This window comes from Musca vetustissima, unplaced genomic scaffold (genome assembly GCF_032173495.1).
Source record: "Musca vetustissima isolate MV318-11 ecotype Yass unplaced genomic scaffold, APGP_CSIRO_Mvet_v1 utg24037, whole genome shotgun sequence".
Lineage (NCBI taxonomy): Eukaryota > Metazoa > Arthropoda > Insecta > Diptera > Muscidae > Musca > Musca vetustissima.
In genome coordinates this window covers 282,809-293,753 of record NW_026880266.1, presented here as the reverse complement: position 1 = coordinate 293,753, position 10,945 = coordinate 282,809, and positions in this window count along the sequence as shown.

Sequence of the window (10,945 nt, the reverse complement as noted above, 5' to 3'; positions counted from 1 at the left end):
TAAGTAAAAATAATGTAATCTTTATTATAATACTCTGGTGTTTACAATATGAATAATAATTTGGATGTGAGATAAGCTTTTATGTTGGAATCTTCTAATCGATAATGGTAGTTGGGTATGGAGGTCGGATCGTTAATAGCCGGCTGGTTACAGTCGGCTCGGGGGTACTTGTTTAAGTGATGTCGGCTCGTAACTAATCGGCTGGTTGGTATTCGAGTTTGTTGTGATCGGCTCGAAGGTGTACGGCTGTTAACAATCGACTCGAAGATTCTAGGCTAGCTGCTGTCGGTACGTTGGAGATCGGTTGGCTACCGTCGGCGCGTTGGTGATCGGCAAGCTGTAGTCGGCTCGTTGTTGGTCGGCTGGTTCGGGTTTTTCAGGGTTCATGTTTGTGTGGAGCTAGCTATGAGCGAGGATCTGGCTATGAGCTGGCCAAGGTATATTCATAAGGTAACCGTATCAAGCCAGCTGATGGTAACATTATATGTCACAACAATTTGTTGTTCTTGACATCGCCGTAAAAAATAAAAATGAAAGAAGGGAATTTTTAAAGAAGCAAAAACGAAATAAATATCGGCCATGTACAGGATGCCTTCACATAAACTTCTATAGGAAGATATGTTACTATTACACGAGAAGAGCTTTTGTATTTTTATAAGAAAATCTATTGTCTTGTGACTTTTTATAACTATTTGGTGATGTTTTTCACTTTAAACTATACCAATAATTAAATGGTCCATCTTCGAATGAGATCCTTAGAATAGAGAATTTTGCAAACTTTTACGTATTGTAAGAATATTGAACCCGGAAACCAGTCTGGAGTTTTAGTACTGAATATTGCTAGAATTCAGTTTCATTAATTTCCCATTGCAAAACTCTCTTTATTCGCTTCCATATAATGATACATACGTCCCGATTTCATTCATTTTGTTGTAATTGTAATTTAGCACCTAGATTTTCACCTATGTTGTTTGTGGTATGCTGAGGGGTTACTACCGCAGAAAAAATATTCAAAATGGTTCCAAGTCTTCGTATCTCCAAAAATGTATTCCTTGTCATCAATTCCTTATGATCACTGAATCATTTTTATCTTTTATGCTATTTTAATCCATAAATATACATTTGCACAAAAGCAAAAAAAAAATAGTTTATAAAACTTCAAAAATGCTTTGTTCTGATTGGTGGATATTTAAAAGGCGAATTTATTCTTATTCGCCTTGATAACAATTTTGACATATCATATTCCCAATTCGCCGATGCGGCTACCTTATATATTTACCTTGGAGCTGGCTAAGAGCGAGGAGCTTGCTATGAGCGGCTTAAAGAATAGCATGCTGGCTTGCAGCTTGCCGATTCTCGGTTCAACGAAGCTGCGACGGTCAGCATGATACTAGGCCCACAGATTCAAAACAAGAATAAAGCCACAAAACTTATTCTAGCCCTGGTTTCCATGTAGCACTTCATCAAGCGATGGGCAATCTTTAATTGCCTAGCCGCAAGAAATATAATTTCATTTGAATTAAAGTAAATTCTAATCCATCGTTATATCTTGTTCACTACCTTTATATACGTCTTTGAGTATTTCGTATTAAAGACAAAAGGTAGTAGCAAAATCTAACGAGTAACTATGTCAAAGCGCCGCTTTGTGGCATCTTAGCTTTTACATTACACTCGTTCTTTGGTTCACGACCAAAAAGCATCAACCCCTACATCCTGTAGCAAAGGTAATATTAATTGTTCCACGAACAATTATCAATAAAAAACCAAATCTACGTTTGGTAAAAAATTCTAAAACGATTGTGTTTTTATTTTTATAATTTCATATTTTGCATCAACGCAAACAGTAAGTTTTTCGTCTGTAACTGAACACGGAAAACCAGATAATTCTGAGGATTCGGGATGTAGTGCTGCCGTAGTTCATTATCATGGGTTTTCTTCTATTTCTATAAATGAAGTCGACATGTTTAATTCGTTGAGAATACCTAATACGATTCAGGATTAACTCAAATTCGGGTCTTCTATACGAGTTTCTGTATAACGTGGAACGCAACAACCCTATCCCAGTAATCGAAATTATACGACCCATAATCCTTTTTCTATAAGGTGACCATAGGTCCTCTTTTTTAGAGGACAATCATCTTTTTTAAATAGCTGTCATCTATAAAATTTATGTCCACTATCTGTCATCTATTTCTATAATCTATCATCTATATTTTAAAACCTTGATCAATATTTATTTTTGTAAATTAAAACAAATTAATAAATTTTATAACGAGTGGTTTTAACTAGGGCTGAATTAAGATCAGTCGCTGCCAGGGTTAACCTAATGACCCACAAACCTTAAGTAAAAATAATGTAATCTTTATTATAATACTCTGGTGTTTACAATATGAATAATAATTTGGATGTGAGATAAGCTTTTATGTTGGAATCTTCTAATCGATAATGGTAGTTGGGTATGGAGGTCGGATCGTTAATAGCCGGCTGGTTACAGTCGGCTCGGGGGTACTTGTTTAAGTGATGTCGGCTCGTAACTAATCGGCTGGTTGGTATTCGAGTTTGTTGTGATCGGCTCGAAGGTGTACGGCTGTTAACAATCGACTCGAAGATTCTAGGCTAGCTGCTGTCGGTACGTTGGAGATCGGTTGGCTACCGTCGGCGCGTTGGTGATCGGCAAGCTGTAGTCGGCTCGTTGTTGGTCGGCTGGTTCGGGTTTTTCAGGGTTCATGTTTGTGTGGAGCTAGCTATGAGCGAGGATCTGGCTATGAGCTGGCCAAGGTATATTCATAAGGTAACCGTATCAAGCCAGCTGATGGTAACATTATATGTCACAACAATTTGTTGTTCTTGACATCGCCGTAAAAAATAAAAATGAAAGAAGGGAATTTTTAAAGAAGCAAAAACGAAATAAATATCGGCCATGTACAGGATGCCTTCACATAAACTTCTATAGGAAGATATGTTACTATTACACGAGAAGAGCTTTTGTATTTTTATAAGAAAATCTATTGTCTTGTGACTTTTTATAACTATTTGGTGATGTTTTTCACTTTAAACTATACCAATAATTGAAGGGGAAATGGTCCATCTTCGAATGAGATCCTTAGAATAGAGAATTTTGCAAACTTTTACGTATTGTAAGAATATTGAACCAGGAAACCAGTCTGGAGTTTTAGTACTGAATATTGCTAGAATTCAGTTTCATTAATTTCCCATTGCAAAACTCTCTTTATTCGCTTCCATATAATGATACATACGTCCCGATTTCATTCATTTTGTTGTAATTGTAATTTAGCACCTAGATTTTCACCTATGTTGTTTGTGGTATGCTGAGGGGTTACTACCGCAGAAAAAATATTCAAAATGGTTCCAAGTCTTCGTATCTCCAAAAATGTATTCCTTGTCATCAATTCCTTATGATCACTGAATCATTTTTATCTTTTATGCTATTTTAATCCATAAATATACATTTGCACAAAAGCAAAAAAAAAATAGTTTATAAAACTTCAAAAATGCTTTGTTCTGATTGGTGGATATTTAAAAGGCGAATTTATTCTTATTCGCCTTGATAACAATTTTGACATATCATATTCCCAATTCGCCGATGCGGCTACCTTATATATTTACCTTGGAGCTGGCTAAGAGCGAGGAGCTTGCTATGAGCGAGGCCGAACCGTTAACATTCACCAGTATACGAGACTGTGGACAAGCCACACATTTTCGTCACTCGTAGTTCGTTAACGCCCGAGGTCGACCACTTCGGCATGGAAAAGTGGAACATATATCCGTATGGTACTATGAAGTGAATGAGAATTATTGTGTACTAAAAGAAAAATTTCTGTCGATTAATGCACTGTAGTTGAAGAACACAGGTAATGATACCGGCTTAGGTTTACAGTGAGACGTTATTCACTACTAATTATTGAGGTGGGTTGACATTAACTTGGGTAGTGCATAATGTATGAAACGGTCGCGTTACATCTCCCCCCTCACTCCGAAGAATAAAATGAACTGCGTTGATTGAGTTTTGACCCGAAGGTCCGCACAACCTGTATTTTACCCACCAAAATGGCGAGCTCATATCAACAGTGTGGATTACTCTGCAACTATAAATATTATTAATATGTTTCTTTTTTACATTTTATTTCATGTTAACTTAAAATAATTATACAGCAGTCCTACATCTTTTTATATATATATATATTTTTTTTTGATACCCTCCACCATAGTATGGTGGGTATATTTTGTCATTCCGTTTGTAACTCATCGAATAAAATTCTAAGACGATCTAGCCATGTCCGTCCGTCTGTTGTAATCTTTTGAAGGAATTCAGACAGATCGCCAACATTTTGCATAGAGTCGTCTTTTGTCTGCAAGCATGTCAAGTTTGAAGATGGGCTATATCGGTCCACGTTTAGGCATAGCCCCTTATAAGGGTACCGCCCAATTTTCGATATTTTGGGGTTCTTATGGGCGATTTTAAATCAAATTCGCTGAAATTTGGTGCAATGGGTTCCTGTTGGATACCAAATTTCTCCTCTACAAATTATAAATATCGGTCTACTTTTCCTAGTAGCCCCCATATAACGATACCCCCAATTTACGTTATTTTGGGAGTATTTTTAAGCGCGTTTTTAAACCGAATTCACTGAAATTTTGTACAATGGGTTCTTATTGGGTACCAAATTTCTTCACTTAAAATTTTAAATATAGGCCCAATTCTTCGGGTAGCCCCCAGAAAAAAAAATAATACACAAACAAAAATATTGGGTTCGAAATTGACATATGTCGGTCATTAATCAGGCATAGCCCTCATATAACTATAACCGCAAATATTCATTAATTCCTACAGTATGTAATCTAACTTTGTAATATAAATTGCTCAAGTTTGAGTGTTGTATATTCTACCATGCGTTATTAGTATCAGTCCGCGCTTTGGGGTTTTCATTAAAAATTGATGAAATTTGTATTTGGTTTACATAAAACGGTTTGTAGAATTATCGGTATAGGTTCACTTTTTGGTATGTTCGCTATATTTTCATTTCAAGTATTTATCAGTATATCTATCTATGGTGGAGGGTATCCGAAGTTCGGCCCGGCCGAACTTAACGCTTAGTTCAGTTCCTTAAAATTAAATTTAAAATACATTTAAACTCATATTTTTATTGCTGTCCTACAGCTTTAATTGGTAAAGAGAACAATTATCTTAAGCCGAATGGTGGCCATGAGTTCGGAATTCGTCGTTTTTATCGACTAGGGAAACTATTGTAGAGACACCACCACATTGCAAGCGAGCACGTCCGGATACCAAGAATGTTACCTTCACTGCCGGTCTATTTGGGTAATGTAGTACCGTCTGATGCCTGCGACCACGAGGTTTGGCGATACGCAGTTTTTGTAGCCATTTCAATAAATCATTTCCCGAACATTGACGATGAATATAGGCCAATTGGGATGGAGGTTGCTGTGCCAGCGCCTACTGAGTTGAAGGCAGCATCATTCCTAGTTCGGTATTCGACGATTGAGCATTGTTGGTATAAGTGGTTTGCTGATCGGGGCTGGAAACCAGCGGGGAGACAGGTCGTACGGGAACCGGTCCTCTTTCCCGGGTTGATTTGGCGTTTTACAGACCCACACTCGTGGAAGTCGGGGGTCCAGTTGAAGCTTCATTAGTGGAGGATACGACTTCATCGCCGGGAACGGGCGGAGCGTCGTCTAATATCGACATTCCCTTTTGAACATTTTGGACGAGCTTCACTGGACGAAAGTTGGGTACCCGCAGTAACGCGTGGTGTGGGTGCCAAAGACGGAGGTCCTACGTTTCGTGGAGGCTGGAAGTGTACCTGCCTTGGTGCCAGCAACTTGTCTAGTGGCCTTCCGTTCCATGTTGTTTTTACGGTGGTTAAACTTCAACTGATTGAGATTAGGAGGCCAGTTCACCATTTAAACTTTTTTCCTTCTTGAGTCTTCTGTATCACTCTCTTTGGATTATAACTGCTCTATTTGAGTCTCAAGACAATTATCACTGGATTTAAAGTTCTAACGGAATATGTGTTGTCTTCTTACAATATGCTTTATTTCAATTGTGTTTGTGAGTGGAATTTGGGGATTGAGATTTGCTTACTGTGTTTAGACGGGTGTGGTGCTATTATTTTGGTAATGTTTGAGATCTTGGACATTCACTCTCTTTGTCCTCTGCCTTTCACTAAAAGTGCTAGATTCAGCACTTGTTAATCTCGTTAAACACCAAAAAAAGTGATCTAGCACCTAGCAATTATTTTAGCATTTTTATTTTAGTTCGATTTCACTGTGACGAAAAGAAATTTCCCTAAGTTTTACGCGAAGAGTTTTATTGCCAGTGTTAAGAAAGTGTCAGAGCATCTGTAAATTACTCATAAAGCTCGGCCGGACCAAACTTTATTGTTTGGTGTGTGTTCAAAAATTCATAACAAATGTTCGTTTTCTTCATATGGTGAATATGGCATAGACACTCAGGTTGTATACCTGGCCTAGGAAATTAGAGAGGCCTTTGTATGGCAGCGATGTAAAAATCATGAAACTATGTTGGAAACATTCTGGAAAGAAGAAGAACAGAAGAAGGAAAGAAAATAAGTCGCGTTCCACTTTATATGGGGGCTATGCCAAGAGAAATATTTTTACATTTTTTAGTTAAATTAAAAAATTACAGCATAAATGACATTTATATGGGTAATATGTCCAAACATAGACCTATATAGACAATTTTCTGCATAAATATGTTTTACCTTACAAGAACCCTGAGAATGCGACCATAAAATGGGGGTTCTATGGTTCTATAAAATGGGGACTCTATGCAAACCTTTATCTTATTTATCATTTTCTGCATAAATGTATGCAAGACTTCAAAAAACCCCAAAGTAAAATTACACTTACTTTGGTGAGAAAATGTGGTTGTGACCCTCTACCGTTACATGGGGGCTATTCCAAAACATGGACCGGTACTTTTTAGTGAGAAGATTTGACACCCAATTAGAATCAACAATATAAAATTAGATCATTTTTAGTACATAGGGAGAATTGAAAATATGAATTTGTAAGAAGTACAGATCTCATTATTAACAACAAACAAAATCTAGCATTTTTTCTTAAAAAATTTGTGGCAACACTGGTTTGCGTGGATGACAGACGAGACAGTACAAGGATCATGGTACCCAATCCTGATCTCTTTACCCAAACCTGATCTCCGACTATCGGTGACCATTGTCGACGTCGAAGATTGTAATAGTGTTGTTGCTTGCAGTGGTTCGATGATGGATGTGGTGATAATAACAGACTGGTAAATTGTACACCATTATCAGTTAATAAAGACTTCGGACATCCAAACCTGTAGATAACCCGTTCTTTAAGAGCTTTAATCAGTTCTCTCATTGCAATCAGTTCTACCCATCTACTAAATTTATCAACGATGACTAGTAATGAAGTATAGCTTTGCTTGGATCTCAGAAGTAGACCAATGAAATCTACGCATATGAGCTCCGAGGGTGCCGAGCATTGCATGGTATGTATATAGCCGCATGGGGCTTTTTACTACTTGTACTGTGCACATGTCTCGCAGCTTTGGACATAATTCCGTACGTCCCGAGACATACCTGACCTGGATCCGTTTTATTTTTTTTTTAAACACCGAAATGGCCAGAATTGTGATGATCACGGAGTACATCCGTTCGCGTTTCGATTCGGACACAGCCTTTCCACTAGGGTCGAGAGCCAAACATTCCTCGGTGTTTGGTAAGGGAAATCGTGACAAAGCATCAGCTAAGACGTTTAGACTGCCATTTCAATATTCTATCTCGAAGTCGTACTGCAGGAACTCCAGTGTCCATCTTGCGAGGCGACCGGAGGGATTCTGCCACTTTAGAGAATGGTGATCCGTTTTTAAGGTGAATCGGTACCCTTCGAGATATGGTGGCATTTTCCTAATGCCCCAGAGGATGGCCAGACACTCCCGTTCGGTCGTCGAGAATTTCTTTTCCAGATCGGAGAGCGAACGACTAGCGTATGCTATTACAGATTCGTGTTCTGCCGGTCGTTGGAACAAAACAACCCCCAAGCCCTCGAGGCTGGCGTCGGTTTAAAGGAAGAATGGCCGTGTGAAGTCGGGGCATGTTAATACGGATGCATTGGTCAGGATTAGTTTCAGGTTTTAGAATGCTTCCGCTTGTGGTGGTCCCCATTTCCATTGTGCCGATTTCTTCCCAAGCTGATTTAGTGGGCTTACAACGATGTTTTGTATAAATCGTCTATACCATGATGTCATTCCTGATATACGACGTAGTTCTTTCAAATTGGATGGAGGAGGGAGTTTTCGGACAGCTTCCACTTGGTCTGGATCCGTGTGAATGCCCTCGGGTGTTACTATGTGTCCTAGGTATTTGATCGATCTTCTCACGAACTCACACTTCTGAACGTTGATCTGCATTCCAGCGTTCTGCAATCGTTCAAATACGGTTTCTAGTACATGGAGGTGCTCAGGGAAGCTTCGTTCCAATACGATTATATCATCTAAATAAACGAAAACCAGAGGGTGAAGGTTTGAGCCAATTATTTGATCTAGGGTACTTTGGAAGGTTGCCGGTGCCGAATGCAGGCGAAAGAGCATCTCCTTCCAATGGAACAGCCCGCGGACCTTCGTCTAATGGAATTTGCTAATACCCACTTTTCAAATCCAATGTTGAAATAAACTTCGCTTCTCTCAGTTGATCCAATATAGCATTTATTTGGTAGGCATCAGGTTCACTGGGTTCGTTTACTTGCCTGTAGTCTATACAGATGATCCTACAGATACCTAGTTCGCATTATCATTTTTCCGTCCAGACTCAACCTGCAACACCGCTTCGCGAGGAAGCGGCCAGAGTTGGAGCACGGTTCGGCCAGAGTTGGAGCACGGTGACGCAAAGGTTAGTAATCTTTCCTCTATACTTGACATTGAACCATTAATCCGATTCGCAACTCGTTGCCCTCTGGTCGGCCATTTGGATTATTCTTTTCGACGTGGCGGGAGATACTCCTTTTGAATATAACTTCCGTCGCATAGTCTCATCATTACTTTTTGCCATGTTAGCCGCGAAAAGTAATTTGTTCAACTTAAAATTTTTCAAAAGTTGTTGATGGGGTTCAATAGGGAACGTATTGATAAGAAAAAACGAAACAAGTTTTAATTGTTGGCAACCCTTTTTATGTGCAATCAGCTGTTAATGTTTACATTACTTTTAACACGCGTTATTACAATTGAAGCAGCAATATTTTCGTAAAATTGAATTTTTTAATAATATATTCTCTGAAAAAATCTTGATAAATATGAAATCCAATACTGGAGTTGAGTACTTTTGGTATATAAAAATATATTTTGCTAAATGTTTGTATTTCAGACATATTTTGGTGTTTTGTGTGTGGATTTTTTTTTTTTTTTTTTGAATTTTTGAAAAGTTTTATCGTTTTCCGTGGAATAAAACTAAAAATTTAACAAGGTGTTACAAGAACTATGTATATGTGATTGGTGGTAGAAAACCCTAGTTTTATGTCATTTTCTGCTAATGACTGCTAATAAACGAATTATTAACATTTTTGCAGAAAAACTCAGGGTCAAAAATTACATAAAAGTAATATTCCATACGAAATAGACAGTAAATTAAGAAAATAAATATGAATTAGAGCTTGGAGGAAATATGAATTAGAGCTTGGAGTGTGTATAATTTTTTAACTAAAATGGAAAGGACTTTTAGAAGCGAGAAAGTATTTAGAAGTACCTTTATATGAAGTATTGTGTACAATGGATGTTGGGGAATTGATCGATAGTTTTGTACGGTTCTGATGGTTCAACCTGCCACAGTTTAGTTAAACTTTAGATACTTTAGATAGTTTCGATCCGTCCCTACTTGTGACAGCAGTCATTTCAAGAAATGAGAATATATAAAAATATAAAATTACAGCCAACTTGGTTAAAAAACGTGCCCAAACGCCCCTTAATACCGGAATTTCGGAGGTATCGTTATATGGGGACTACTTTAATAAGTTGACCAATATCGATAGTTTCTAGTTGGAAGATTTGCTACCAAATTAAACCCTTAAATACATAAAGACAGCCAATTTGTTTAAAGAAAATGCACAAAATCCCAAAAATTTCGAATAATGGGATATGCCGTTATATGGGGGCTACCCGAAAAAATAGTCCAATATTGATCATCTTTGGTAGCGAGATTTTCTATACAATGATAATATGTTTGCTTAGTTGTTTCCGAAGGTGATCTACGGTGTAGCCCTCGGTCCAACCTTTTGACTTTGTTTAATCAGCTGCTCTCGTTTCAGCAAATATACCCAGCTAAGTGACTCAAAAAGTCGCTTACCTCCGAACGGTTCCTACTATTATTCATGGACCACGACGAATCACCGCTGGCAGTGGATTTCGGTTTTTCGCTGTTCGTTGGTGATCGGCTGGCTGTAGTCGGCTCGTTGTTGGTCGGCTGGTTCGGGTTTTTCAGGGTTCGGTTAGTGGTTATTTGTGTGGAGCTAGCTATGAGCGGGGAGCTGGCTATGAGCGGGGGAGCTGGCTATGAGCGAGGAGCTGGCTAAGAGCGAGGAGCTGGCATAGAGCGAGGAGCTGGCATAGAGCGGTGAGCTGGCCATGAGCGAGGCCGAACCGTTGTTAACATTCGCCAGTATATGAGACTGCGGACAAGCCACACATCTTCGTCACTCGTAGTTCGTAAACGTCCGAGGTCGACCACTTCGACATGAAAAAGTGGAACCGGTTTATCTGTTATTTAATATAATAGTTTAACAAATTTCCATAAAAAATTATAAATTATTAATTTTTGGTGTTTTTAGGGTTCCTGGACACGTTTTGCAACCGAGTTGCCTATAATTTGATTTTTTTGAGTTCTATGTTTTTAGGTTTCCCCAATATAAA